The following is a 14,069-nucleotide window of genomic DNA, read 5'->3' as shown; positions in this document are numbered from 1 at the left end:
CGGACGAAGTCGCGGGCGGCCTCTAGTAGCAAATAATAAGGAAGTAACTTTATCTACGGGTTTTACGTTTAAAGTATTTGCGCTGTTTTTGTGAACGTTCCGCTTCAATAGTTTAGTTAAAAATAACTTGTGATGGTAATGACACGAGACTTATCGTGACTCAGAAAATGATCTTGCAGTTTGTTTACTTTGTTGATCATATTTGTTGTATTTTCCTTAATATAGATTGAACTGTTTTTTGAGCTCGTCTGTCGGTGAGAGTTGGCGTCAATAGACTGATTGCGAAAATATGAAACCGTCAACCAAATCCCATTTACAGCATTTTTGAGAGCGAAAAGCAGACCCCACGAAAAAAAGATAAGGCCAGATTCAGTATTTATTCTTTAGTTCATTGGTGGAGAAAGGGGTGAACACTGAACGTACAAGGATATTAATATGTCTTAGGTTTGTACCCTCTCTACCATTTATCGTATTACGGGTATTATAACATCATTTCGTGGCAAACTAAATTTAATGTCAAAGTTAACCGAAGGCTTATGTCATGGCTTGGTCCCTCAATGATCATCATGCAAAGCGTTTTAAAACAGACGCACGACCCTTTATGGTAAATATCTGTTCTGTGAAATTTCGACCAAGTTTCAAAGGACATTTTACCTACATCGTTTTCAAATAGTATTCTATTTACTTTGTAGTAAAATGGTATAATATTCATAAATCCAACTAGTAACCAGATTTTGTTCTGTTCAACATGATTGATCATAGTTCAATTTCACACACCTTTAAATTCAATGAGTAACATAGACTGTGAAGTTTACAAAGATCAGAAATAATCATAGAAGTGTAGCGGCCGTTTATCGACACCTTTGCTACGTACTGTTTATGTTTAGTAAGATACAACCGTTTTGGGAATGTTTCTAAAACACTTGAAATATCGTATTATTCTCACGCCATGCCTACACTATCATGTTAACGTGATCCAAGTTCTATCACAAAAGAGACAAAAAGCTGGGTATAGACTTTATGTAGAATATAGCCCTTCTAGTAGCAAAACTTGAGTCTTAGAATTCATATCCTATTACCCTTGAAGTGATGCGCTCATAGCCAGTTGCGCTCACCGGTCGGTAAACGATCTGTGAGTTAAGCAACCATTGGTGCGGTCATTTTATAGATGGGTGACCACATAGTGGTATTTGAACTGAGCGTGTCCGTTCTTCGGAGGGCACGTAAAAAGTCGGTCCCGGTTGTTCTCAACTAAGATAACAGTCGTTAAGCCATGTCAAAGGCCTCTCGAGCGGCTTGAACAACATTGAAACTAGGTTGACCACTAACCATACGATAGATAGATAGATAGACCCTTGAAGTTTCAAGGTTCCTAGGGCTTATTGTTTTAATCAGTCTTCTTTCAGTGGTTGAACATCTAATTACTTGGCTATCGTAGAGCGCTCGAGCGTCAGAACCAAAGTTATGTTAACTTAACCTACCTGATTTAATATCTTGTGTGTAATTAATATCTTAACTATAACAAGTATAAAATGTTTTAATACAAAACTACTCAAAATAAATAAATAAAATCCATTCACAACTTATAACGTTAGACACCAACACGTTATTTCCACTAATATATTATAATACATATTAAAGTCTGTGTTACACGCTGCGCGGGCGCATCGACACAGACCTTGAAACCGGTGTGTTATGCAACGATATTATATTGACAACGACCAGATCACTCACTGACGACGTAGGTATAAACTATGGCGATTGAAGAGCGTATTTGTCTTAGTTTAGTACATATTTTTTCTATTGAAGCTGTTAAATTAGCCGGTAATGGCGACACTAAATTTGTTTTGATTGGAAGAGAAGATTAATGCAATTAATGACGTTAAAAACCATTTCTGTCATTAATTAATATATAATTAAACAATAAATAAACCTCTCAGAACTAAGTAAGTGTATGTGAAGTGAATGTAACTTAAAAAAAGTTTTTTAAACAAAAATATTACAAACTTTTTCTTTAAGCTCATCTAACACCCAGCCTCCTCTTGTTCCAATAGGAGAGGAGCCTTACCCACAAGTGGCACAGTTTAGATACTTTACTATACAAATATTGCTAACAATTAAATTCCAATCGCCGACATATTGTGCTTCAATTAACAATTATTTTAATTCAGGGACAAAAATAAGTTATTACCTCAGTAATTTAAAAGATAGCTATTCGTTATTTAGATCATTATACCTTTCTTAAATAGACCATGTCTACGCGCCAATTTCCTTAATATTTCCCATTAAATTCCCTTTTTGTCTGTTTTTAAAAACTATACAGTAAGTAGTGGTAAAATACTATAAATGAAGATAGGCAGCTCTAGTAGTGAAGCCGCGGGGGTCTGTCAGCTGTCAGTAAGATTGTGTAACTGAATGTTCAATGTCTTACTAGTGTAGGAGGCTCATAGTAATAGATAATAGATTAGTTATCATTAGTGGTACATACTGATGATTTAGTCGAATATCAATTTTGGAAACTGTCAAATTGTTAAGCTTTTGCTCAACGTTTTTTGAAAGGAGATATTCTAAGGCATACTCCCAATTCTGTATGTACGGTTTCCCTCCACTAAATACAGATTTTTCAGTCGCCAAACTAATTTTATGACACAAATTTTCGGAAGTCGACAGTGTTTTGAAAAAGTTCAAGTGCGTCGTAGGGGTAACCGGCGGCTATGTATGATAAGATGTTAGGAATTGAATGAAGCAAAGGAGTTTTGTAAGGATCATATCAAGTGGTGTTGTTGGTTCTTGTAAAACTTAGACACGGTAATTTGATTCCAAACTAAGCAGAGCTTATCATAGTAGGAACACTATGGTAACCATATAACTGATAAAAACATACTAATATACTTCCGAATAGGTACATACTTAGATAGATAAATTGACCACTAGGCTCAAAACAGATACATGCTAAGAATAAGATTAGAATCATTTCAATAATATTAAATATTGCTTACAAATATACAAAACCAACATTTCTACAATATTACCATCAAATGCCATCGATACTTCCTAAACCAATGAACCTAAACAAAAACTTCCTCCACAAATCAAAGCCCTTCACATCTCACTGTTCCACTCACGCGCACTCATTATACTGATAATCAACAAACATAATCGTGTGTCAAACGGACCGCTATACGTCCGGTGTGCGTCGGACATCGGGTCAGACCGGCTTACTTGGACACAAACGGCTTATTGTTTTGAACACTCGTCGATGACACGCAAGGATGGCACGGCTTGAAATGGTACTTTCTTTAACTGATAAACATACTTACATGTTTCTAAATACCAGGATTGATACTAAGAATAAGGTAAGAATCATTTCTATAGTATTAAATATTGCTAACAAACAAACAGAACTAACATATCTATATTACAACCAAACTTCCTAAACCAATGAATCTAAACAAAAACTACCTTCCTCCACAAATCAAAGCCCTTCACATCTCATCGATGTTCCACTCACGCGCACTCATTATACTGATAATCAATAATCGTGTGTCAAACGGACCGCTATACGTCCGGTGTGCGTCGGACATCGGGTCAGACCGGCTTACTTGGACACAAACGGCTTATTGTTTTGAACACTCGTCGATGACACGCAAGGATGGCACGGCTTGAAATGGTACTTTCTTTAACTGATAAACATACTTATATACTTCTAAATACTAGGCTCGCAATAGATACTAAGAATAAGGTTAGAATAACTTCAATAGTATAAAATATTGATTACAAACAAACAGAACTAAAATTATATACTATCAGTACTTCCCAAACCAATGATCCTTTACAAAAAAATACCTTCCTCCACAAATCAAATTGATTGCATTGCCCTTCACATCTCATCGATGTTCCACTCACGCGCACTCATTATACTGATAATCAATAAACATAATCGTGTGTCAAACGGACCGCTATACGTCCGGTGTGCGTCGGACATCGGGTCAGACCGGCTTACTTGGACACAAACGGCTTATTGTTTTGAACACTCGCTGACATGACGTAAGGATGGCACGGTTTGAAATGGTACTTTCTTTAACTGATAAATATACTTATATACTTCTAAATACTAGGCTCGCAATAGATACTAAGAATAAGGTTAGAATAACTTCAATAGTATAAAATATTGATTACAAACAAACAAACAGAACTAAAATTATATACTATCAGTACTTCCCAAACCAATGAACTTAAACAAAAACTACCTTCCTCCACAAATCAAAGCCCTTCACATCTCATTGATGTTCCACTCACGCGCACTCATTATACTGATAATCAGTAAACGTAATCGTGTGTCAAACGCACCGCTATACGTCCGGTGTGCGTCGGACATCGGGTCAGACCGGCTTACTTGGACACAAACGGCTTATTGTTTTGAACACTCGCCGATGACACGAAGCCGCAGGGCTGACGGTTTTTGAAATAGTACTTTCTTTTGTTTTTGTTTTATCACTGATTTTATCCCCATGGGAGTACAATTTATCAAAACCCTAAGCGAATGGGTACGTCATAACATCTACCTGCCTGCCAAATTTCAGCCCGATCCGGCCAGTGGATTGGGATGTGCGTGGATCCCTATGGTTTACATTTATAAAAGTTGTGGATTTAGGATAACATTTTCTTCTACGAAACATGTCTTCTATGCAGAAGGTGAAATGTTCAACTTGTAAGAAGGGTTTTTTTAATATTACTATATTGTAACCTGCAATTCATTACTATTCTTCGGTTCCAACCGCCACTACCTCTCAACCAAAGATCTACGTTTTATTTAAAACAGAAATGCCCATAATTCAATATGTTTAAATATTATAATTAATTAACAATAATTATTAATACTTATGTTTTAATAATGTATTATTATATTATTAATAATGTGTTACACTAAATCAACTGTTTTGACAAGTTGTTGACCTTTCGCTCACTATTATTATAATTAGTCTTTAATAACTTATTATCTTCAGAGACCTGTTTTTTATTTATATAATTAAATTATAAAACTTAACAGTATATCTTTTTTCGAAAACCAAACCATTCCCCATAAGTACCAGCCTATTTACACCAATTTCTAATAAGTACTGGTTAGTATACTGGGAACTTAATCTAGAACCCGTATTCAAAATATAAGTAACACAAGTTATGTCTGTAAGGCTACTTCGCTAACAACACAACCGATGGTCGTTTAATTAAATTGAGCTCGTAGGCAGCTAAAAAAACGGCCTCAAACATAAGCTTTATTTTTACAAAAATCAACACCTTTGAGACAAAAACGAGATGAAACTTAGTACAAATTTATGCATTATTAATAAGTATATTAGCTACATATTACTCAATTTATTTTACCTAACTGCAGAACTCAAGACTGTAATTTTAAATAAAAAAACAGGCTTTCACTTTAAATTTCTAAGCCGTATTTCATTTTGTGGTAGCCCTGACAGGAAGTGCCTACTTGTCATGCTCGGAACGGACATGACCGACATGACCGACCTACGCCACTGCAAGCGATGACGTTTATTGGTAGTGCTTCTGCCTACCCAATGATGGAGTGCATTGTTTTGTAATGACTTCTGATGGCTGATGATTGAAGGAATTGTGTTATAACCGTTAGTGTTCTGAGTAGTCTAAATCAGGCCGCTTTTAGGAATGTTCTTGCTAGCGAAGAAGAAAAAATAACAGTACTTAATGAATTGTTGTTTTGACTGTTTAAATCTGTCTAGCCTTTCTTGCAACTATGGTGTAGTCGGCTACCAGACTCACTGGGTGCAGCTGAATACCAGTATTAACATGGAGCGCTTACCTATCGGACCTCCACAACTTAGTTACTTAAGTTATAACGCGATACTCCTGGGTAAGCCTGGTTGTCAGACTTGCAAGATTCTGACTACTGGAAACGACTGTCAAAGATCTTTACAAATGCCAGCTGGGATCCACAATTTAACGTGCCTTCAGAAACACGGAAGAACTCAGAATTAATAATATGGTCACCCGTCTTCAGAACGCCATCGGCAAAAGTAGCTTAACCTCGGAGAACCGCGTGGCTGTTGCTGTGACTGTTCAATAAACAAACTAATTATTTTTTTTTATCTAAACATGGTGCACAATTAGTACTTAACAACTTAACACAAAAAGGAAATTAACAAAATACCAAAACACCGGAACATGTTATAAACAAACATACTTTCAAACGGGTCCTACACGGAACTGTGAGGCTAAATAATAAAAATCTATTATGTACATATAAATACATAAAAGGAGATACATTATGGCTTAGCTAGAGAACGCCCAAGGCAACGGGCTCGTGCCATATAAGGCGACGACTTGTTTCCTAGCTCCTGGCCACAAAAGATCGTTTGTCCTCAGTGGAGAGATTAATTGCTTAGTTTTTATGACACCATATGTTCCAATTGTTGCGAGTTTAAGGACATTTTTGATAAGATCGTTCAAGTTTTAGTCTTCATTTACATTGTTTTGGTTTGAAGGTCATTTCATTAACTACCGTCAGACCGCAGTTTTACATTGTATACAACAGTTTTTTACAACAGTTTCTGCCTAAGTAATAGATCTATGTTATTCCTAAGTTGTAATACCTGGGAACAAACCAAAGTATTGCAGTACCTAAGTAGATTTTTTTATAAACGTTACTTGCCTAGATCTAGGTTATTTGTAATATACTTACTAGATATTTTATCTCAAATAGCTTCAAAACACATTATATTGGAAACAAAACGTGAACTGGCTAGAAAGTATAGTTTTAGAAGATCAATAGTACCTAGTGGAAGTTGAAAAACTTTAATTAATATATACTAGAAATTATAGACTGCTTATGTCCAGCATCAAACTATATAAAATATGATCTTATAGTAATTTAAATAATGATAGATCAAACATTCAGTAGTATCATTATTTTGATTGCTCTTTGAACATAAATTTATCAACCAAATAAAGGTTTTGCACTGCGATGACGAATGTCTTTATTGACGAAAACACTGCCAATTATTGTGTAATGATTTATCTGAAAGTTAGTTTTATGTGTTTGTTAAATAACGTGTAATAAACGTTTATAACTTAAATGTATAAAAACAAAGAACTTAATCAGCCATGTGCAGATGGTAAGGCTTTGGTTGTAGTAAAGCGGATTTATAAAGCGGACCAAGGGTTTTACATATTTTTATTTACTTTGAATGAAGAAATTGTTTAAAAAAGCTGGCTCTGCATACAATACCAATTGCAGTAAAATCTTTACGTGATCAAATAATGCATATAACTCCTGTTAGAAAACGTATAACTAAGATCTTTGTATCACATAAAATGTGAAGTTACTTTATTTAACAAGTAAATGGGTAAAAACGACTCTTGAAAATATTTACAGCAGTCAAAAGTAATTATTCTATAGCTGTCACAATATAACAGAATAATCAAAGGTTTTTTAGACGTTTGCGCGATACTATTTGATTACAACCGATTTTGCTACCACTGCTATTCCTGAAAAATATCTCCATTATGAAAAATATATATTATATACACACACTCTCAGTAAATATACATATTACTTGGCATTATTAGGCAGAGGTAGTGATCGAATAAAATTACTTAACGAAAAAAAAATCATCCATAAGTAGTAATAATCCGCTTATCTATAGCACTAGCCTTACAAAACTTATTATTTATTATTAACACGAGTTAAAGCACTTACAATTATCTCAGGAGAACATGAGGAAACCTGCAACAAGAAACATTATTATAAATGCGTGTCACTATTATTTATGAATGAGAACATGCCACCACATTATATGATATTGAGTCATTTATCGCTGTATATAAAGACACTACATATTACAACAAAGTAAAGTACTTGCATAAATATAAAATAAGTGGTCAACAGGATTGCACTGAATTGCACTTTGCCTAGCGTTCTGAACCCATGTCTCTTTCTTTTCTTTCTCATTTGGATAAGAGACCCCTGTCTAGGTCAGCAGCCCATCCTACTAATATTATAAATGCGAAAGTTTGTGAGTATGTATGGATGTTTGTTACTTTTTCACCCAAATACTACTGACCCGATTTGGTATGTAGGTAGCTAAAGACCCCAAAATAACACAGACATACCTGAATGTCTTTATTTTACGATCGGTCAGATAAAGAGAAGAGACATTTTTTACTAGGGGAATAATTGGTAAAATGTTAAGACCAAAAGAAACAAGGAGGAAAGTTTCAGAATAGAAATAAAAACTAAAGCTATGCAATGTACGGTTCTAGCTCGAGCTTAGCCGAAACAATCAGAATATTAAATGGTAATTATGAATGACCGACAGCAATGTTCAATGTAAGTTGTACATTATTATTGATTTGCTATGAAATATATTTATGGTTTCCTGTAGATTTTTTGTTGAAATGATTTATTGGAATAGTAACAGTCTATAAATTAAAAAAAGTAACGATTTATGTGTCTATTAGATATAAACTAGTACTCATGATTTATCGATTTCAAATGTTAAAGCACTTTGTCGTTTTGTATTTTTTATATGACTGTTTTTGATCAACAAATGGTATGTAATCTGTGTAAACAGGTGTGATTAAAAATAATTTAAGGGAAATATCGATACAAACAGTTTTTGAAGGAATATAAAGTGTTTTTTCTACATTTCTCTCATTACAATAGTAAACCCAGGTCCAAAGGATTTTTTTAAACATACATACATACAAAAAACAACGCCTTTTTCCCATAGGAGTAAGCAGTGACTAGGTACTTACAAGCTTCCCTTGTTTCATTCACATCAATACATCTTGTCATACAGGACCGCCCGCCGGGAACTAGTATTACGCACCTGACCTTTTTACAAGACATCACCAATATTATCTATCATATTTCTTCATTAAGCAACTCTACAACACAACACTCTAGACAAAATTACCTACCTTATTTATTACAAACCATAATTCACACTCCTATCAGTCATAAACTATTCATACTTTTATAGTTTCAAAATACTATATTTATATAACACTATAAAACGTATGGCGGCGACATCAAAGGGTGCAAGTGAAGCCGGTAGCGGTTTAACAAAATATGTGAGAAAGTACAGGAACTAGTGGTTACTTAGATGATGGCTGCACTTTAGACTTATTAGTCGAATACCGACTTTCAATAAGTCGGAGAAATAGTCAAGTTTCTTAAACGATCAAAAATTACATAAGCGTTATAATATAAACTTTATTTCTCAAAAAGACCTGAGACGCGATGCCCCGCTAATAAAGACTAACTATCGATGTATGAAAATCTGATCAGCGCCTTTAGCGGGCGCCGTGCAAACTATTTTGCAGTACATTTTAAATGTTAAACTTTCAATACTCCATAGTACCAAACTGTAGAGAATTGCGCTACGCTTGTGATATTCAACTTATCCAATTACTAGGTACTTGAAATTAAGGCAAAAAAATAAATATTCATTGGACAACTCAACTCACACACACGGTCATTTGATTCCAAACTGAGCTGAGCTTGTACTATGTTAACCAAGTAACTAATAAACATAAAAATACTTCTTAATTCATACATATAAAGATAAAGAGACAAGGCTCAAAACAGATACTCGTGCTCAACTCACAAATATCAGTCTCGGGTAGGATTCGAAAACCCACTACACGCGGCGAGGTGACCACGTAAACCATTGCAACGTGCAATTATAGGTTTTAGGAGACCATTAAATTCCTTTAAAAACTAGAGAAGTCTAGCATTTAAAGCAAAGTGCTAGTTAATTACACTTGTAGAGATTGAAACAAGTCTCACACATCAATTAGCTATACCCACTCTACAACGAATAATCGTCTCATAATTATGTATCTAGATCAGTAAACAGCCTCGCGATAAGTGTACCGGTGAGATCAAAGCGGTGCCTCTGTGGGTGATACATACTTAGAAACTAACGACGGACCACTGAGTGCATTGCGTATACTACTATACGTGTTAGAGGTTTATGGTATCGGGTTGTGGAGCATGGAGAGATGTAATATAGCAGGAAGTAAGAAGTAGCATATATTTATTAAAGGATCATTTAGAAGTATGGTGAAAGAACCAAATGTGCAGGGTGTACTGGGTTCGAATCCCGATCAAAAATCTCATCTTACACGAATTATACATATTTTGATTTTTATTTGTGGAATAGGTATTATGTGTAATTTTAAGTATTTTTACATTATTACTACATAAATTCACATCCCCATTTCCCTTGAGGTATAGGCAGTGACTAAAGAACGTAACTGGCTCCAAACCCAAAAAAACTTCTTTAAATTCATTTAGTTAGTAATTGTGGTGCTATATAAATCCTGGAGGCAATTGGTAATATATAGTGGAATATTAAATTCTGTCCTTTAACCTAATAATGTCCCACTGCTGGGCAATGGTCTCCTCCCCAAAAGAGGAAGGGTTTAGACCTGGAGCCTACCACGTTGTCAAAGTGCGGGATTGGGGACTTTATATAGTTCAACATGATTATTCTCATATGCATAACTATTTGTATAGTATGTTATATGTAAAATTATGCTAATTTCATACAAACGACTATTATTATTTAATTGACTTAAACTTATATTTAAAAACCTTGACTTATAGGAGCCTAAGTCATTAAGACCTATTATTGGTTCTTCTCGATTTAAAATGTCATTTCCTTGTATTGTTATCTTATTATACGTTTGGTGCATAATTGGTGTAACGGTTCAATTCCCGGTTTGACAAAAACGTGCGATTTGCAGATACTTAGTTTTTTTCACTAATTAATCTTGCCATAGAGCATTAAAACGCCTCTTTTCAATATACAAACGACACCTGGTTTCAATTAAACTGATTTCGATTAAATTTAACTTTAAGTTACATTAAACAAAAATTACGTTTCCATCAAAAATCATGATTTTTGATGGAAACGTACCTGATATTACGTGTATGTGTTTAAAATTTATTAAAACGTAGAATTCAAGTTTGCGAACGAGCAAACCAACGTGGGGCCGCCAGCTAACCAAATATATATGACCATTTCTAAATTAATTGTTAATAATGTCTAAATGTCATCCATATAAAAAAAACAATCACCGCAAATGTAAGTATGTACGCGCATAACTCATGAATAGCTAAACCCAATTGGATAGGTTTTTAATGTTCGTTATTGTCGGGAAAAGGTTTGTATGGGATCATACCCATGGGAGTGGAATCAACTGGATAAAATTGTACTATACCCGGACGAAGTCGGGCCAGTCCATTAGTAAAATATAAAGAAATATTATCGTTATTTTAAATATGACCACAGTATTCAAGATACGCATCTAAGATATGCGGTAGTGAATGTCTGGACATTTCTGCATCAATTATGACTTAAATAGACATGTATATCAATTAACTATATTACACTCATTCATTTATATCAGACAGGCGCCACTATTATACTATAATAATAAATAATAGTATGATAGAATAACTGTGCTGTAAAATTAATAATAGTTGTAAAACAAAGTAACTCTCTGCGTCTTACTGTTTACTATAAACAAATTTTTTTCGTAGAGCGATTTACGAGACAGTTAAAGTTAATGGTGAACAATATACAGGGTGTCTCAGAACTTAAACCCAAGCCGAAACTTAATGATGAAATTTGTACACTTTTTAAACGCCCATAATGTTTATAATGCATGAGATAGATTTTCTCTGTATTTTTCGTGATGGTTACAATCAATCCTGTCACTCTGTTTCGGCTTGACGTTGAGTTTTGAGACAACCTATGTACAGGATTAGCGGTTCCGACATGAAAGAGTAAAATTAAACAAATAAACTGTTTCTTATATCCGAGTGGTATTGAATACGATCGAGAGGTTCTGAGTTTTATTTCCGAGTCAAGTAAGTTTTGCTTACTTGTGTTGAATATTCTGAATATAGTCCGAAAATTGGAAGTGTTCTCTGTATGTAGCGATAGGATCACCCTTTACAAAATAGCTTAGCAGGTGTAGAAAATATGATGTTACACAAGTAAAGTTTGTCGTTAGTATACCTCTCCACATCTACAATTTGTTAAAATAACTGTCTCTACAAGGCTCTATTGAATAACATCACGCTTCAAACGAAGGCGTGGACAGCAGGGGGCGGATGTCGGTGTTTGAGTTAAATTCTATAAGTAACGTATTAAATAACTCATTAGTTAATGTGATGGTTAACTGCTAGATATGGTCTCCATCCTGCTTGTTATAGGTACAGGTAGAGAATTAAAAACATACGCGAGAAAAGCGTGAGAGAAAAGTAATTTTTTAATAAAAATATTTACTTCGCAAAAGAGCTAGTACCTTAACATCCGTGTCCTAAATTTTGACAACAGCATAATACCCGACCCAGAAATCGAACCAGTTAAAAACAAAAGCCTCAATTACTACATTTTAACAATATAAACAAAAAACCACTGTTATCTTCAAATTCAGAACAAAATACTAAACTCAGTACATATTTGCACATCGTTAGCTGAATGGTCGCTATTGTGACCCTGAGCGCTGGTTTTGACCCACTTAGAACATGTGTTGCTGAGATCATGCGTACAAAACGAACATACATCTGTGATTAATGGTTGCTACGGTTGTTTTTGGGTTTCGGACATGTTTTTGGTTGATTGTTCAATGTTTTGGATTGAAAGTGAAGTTTCGACATGAGAATGTTATTTTATGGTTTAGTACCATACGTTTTAGAGAATCGATTAATGTTGGCTTAGAGAGTTTTACATACAGTTTTACTTTGTTTCTATAAGTCGGACTTAGTTATATGTCGTTGGAAGAATTGGTCCTACATGACACAGGTTTCATAAATACTCATCATAATAATTACCTTACGAATAAATAAAATATTAGATTCATTGTCTGACCTGAAATAGAATCCTTTACTCCTTCATTGGTTGACAACGATTAAATACTTCTTAGATCAAAAACACCGTTTTCGGACATAAAAATCGAACCCAAGACCACATCTTTCTCATCACTCGCCATAAATTCATTGTTATCTTCATGTTCTAAGTTTTATTGATATAAAAGCAATAAAACTTAACAGCCTTGAACTTGTTCGAGTCCAGCAAAGTTGACCACATAATAAAATAACAATAACATATAATACATACGCAAGGATATGTTCTTTGAATTATGAGTACATTAAAAACAAATCACAGAATTCAGGTGATATAAACTAAAGGAACAAGTTATAAAATCTATTCATATTCTATTGAACTGATCAAGAATAAGCATTAAAAATGCGCTATTTTACTATCGATTTCCAAGTTTACAGAGAGTGGTAGATAAAGACTTCTTTATATTTTGGGATAAATATTAATATGATAGTAGCTAGATGAGGTATTTAGATACCCTTCAGTAATTAGAATCAAATTAAACCTTACAATTTTAAATACGCATCTGTGGAGAAAGTAAACTCGGGTATAATTTTAACTTCAATTTACTGCCGCTATATGTAACAAATAGGTTATCTGTCACTTACCTTAGCCGTTAAAGTGGCCTTTAAACTAGCAATGTTACCAAGGCACTGATAAATCCATTACACGTCTTTGCGTCATATAGTCGGGTAAAAATACACGTACTAAAATTATACTTAAGTTAATTTTATTTACATTTCACACATAACTAGGAAACGTAAATTTAAAGTAATACATCCTTGCAATTATTTGTCAAACGTATCAGTATAGGAAATAAGTAGCCCAGTTATCACTTAACGCGGAACGACGTCTGCTAACCTTACAAAGTTACGCCGTGAAGGTTGCAGCAGTTTTGCATATCGTGACCGACAGACGAACTGACAATGTCATAGACTCATTTATTTGAAGATATTTTTTATGTGTTTGCTTTTACTTAAAATAATTTTTGGTTAGGTAAAGTTTAGTTTTGTGTGCGTTCAATATTTTTCTAAAATATTTACATAGGAATAACTTGGAGCTAAAAATGACAGCCTTGTCTATGTGATTTTCAATATTATTAATATTTTCATACAAACCTTATTAGGTGTT

The 14,069-nt window shown here is 34.2% G+C and overlaps 1 protein-coding gene across 3 annotated transcripts in view; it reads right to left on the bottom strand.

The window, feature by feature from the left end:
- Positions 1–14,069, bottom strand: part of form3 (FH2 domain-containing protein formin 3) — a 120,079-nt gene that overhangs the window by 37,993 nt on the left and 68,017 nt on the right. For 2 of the 3 annotated variants that reach the window (XM_076128259.1, XM_076128260.1), the window contains exon 4: positions 7,736–7,762. The exons of the other annotated variant lie outside the window; for it this stretch is intronic. The gene's annotated coding sequence lies outside the window, so the exon portion shown is untranslated. The remainder of the gene's footprint in view (positions 1–7,735; positions 7,763–14,069) is intronic. 3 annotated transcript variants of the gene reach the window in all.

Source organism: Anticarsia gemmatalis, chromosome 21 (assembly GCF_050436995.1).
Source record: "Anticarsia gemmatalis isolate Benzon Research Colony breed Stoneville strain chromosome 21, ilAntGemm2 primary, whole genome shotgun sequence".
Lineage (NCBI taxonomy): Eukaryota > Metazoa > Arthropoda > Insecta > Lepidoptera > Erebidae > Anticarsia > Anticarsia gemmatalis.
Note: the sequence above shows the minus strand (reverse complement) of the source record. Positions and strands in the feature narration are given on the sequence as shown.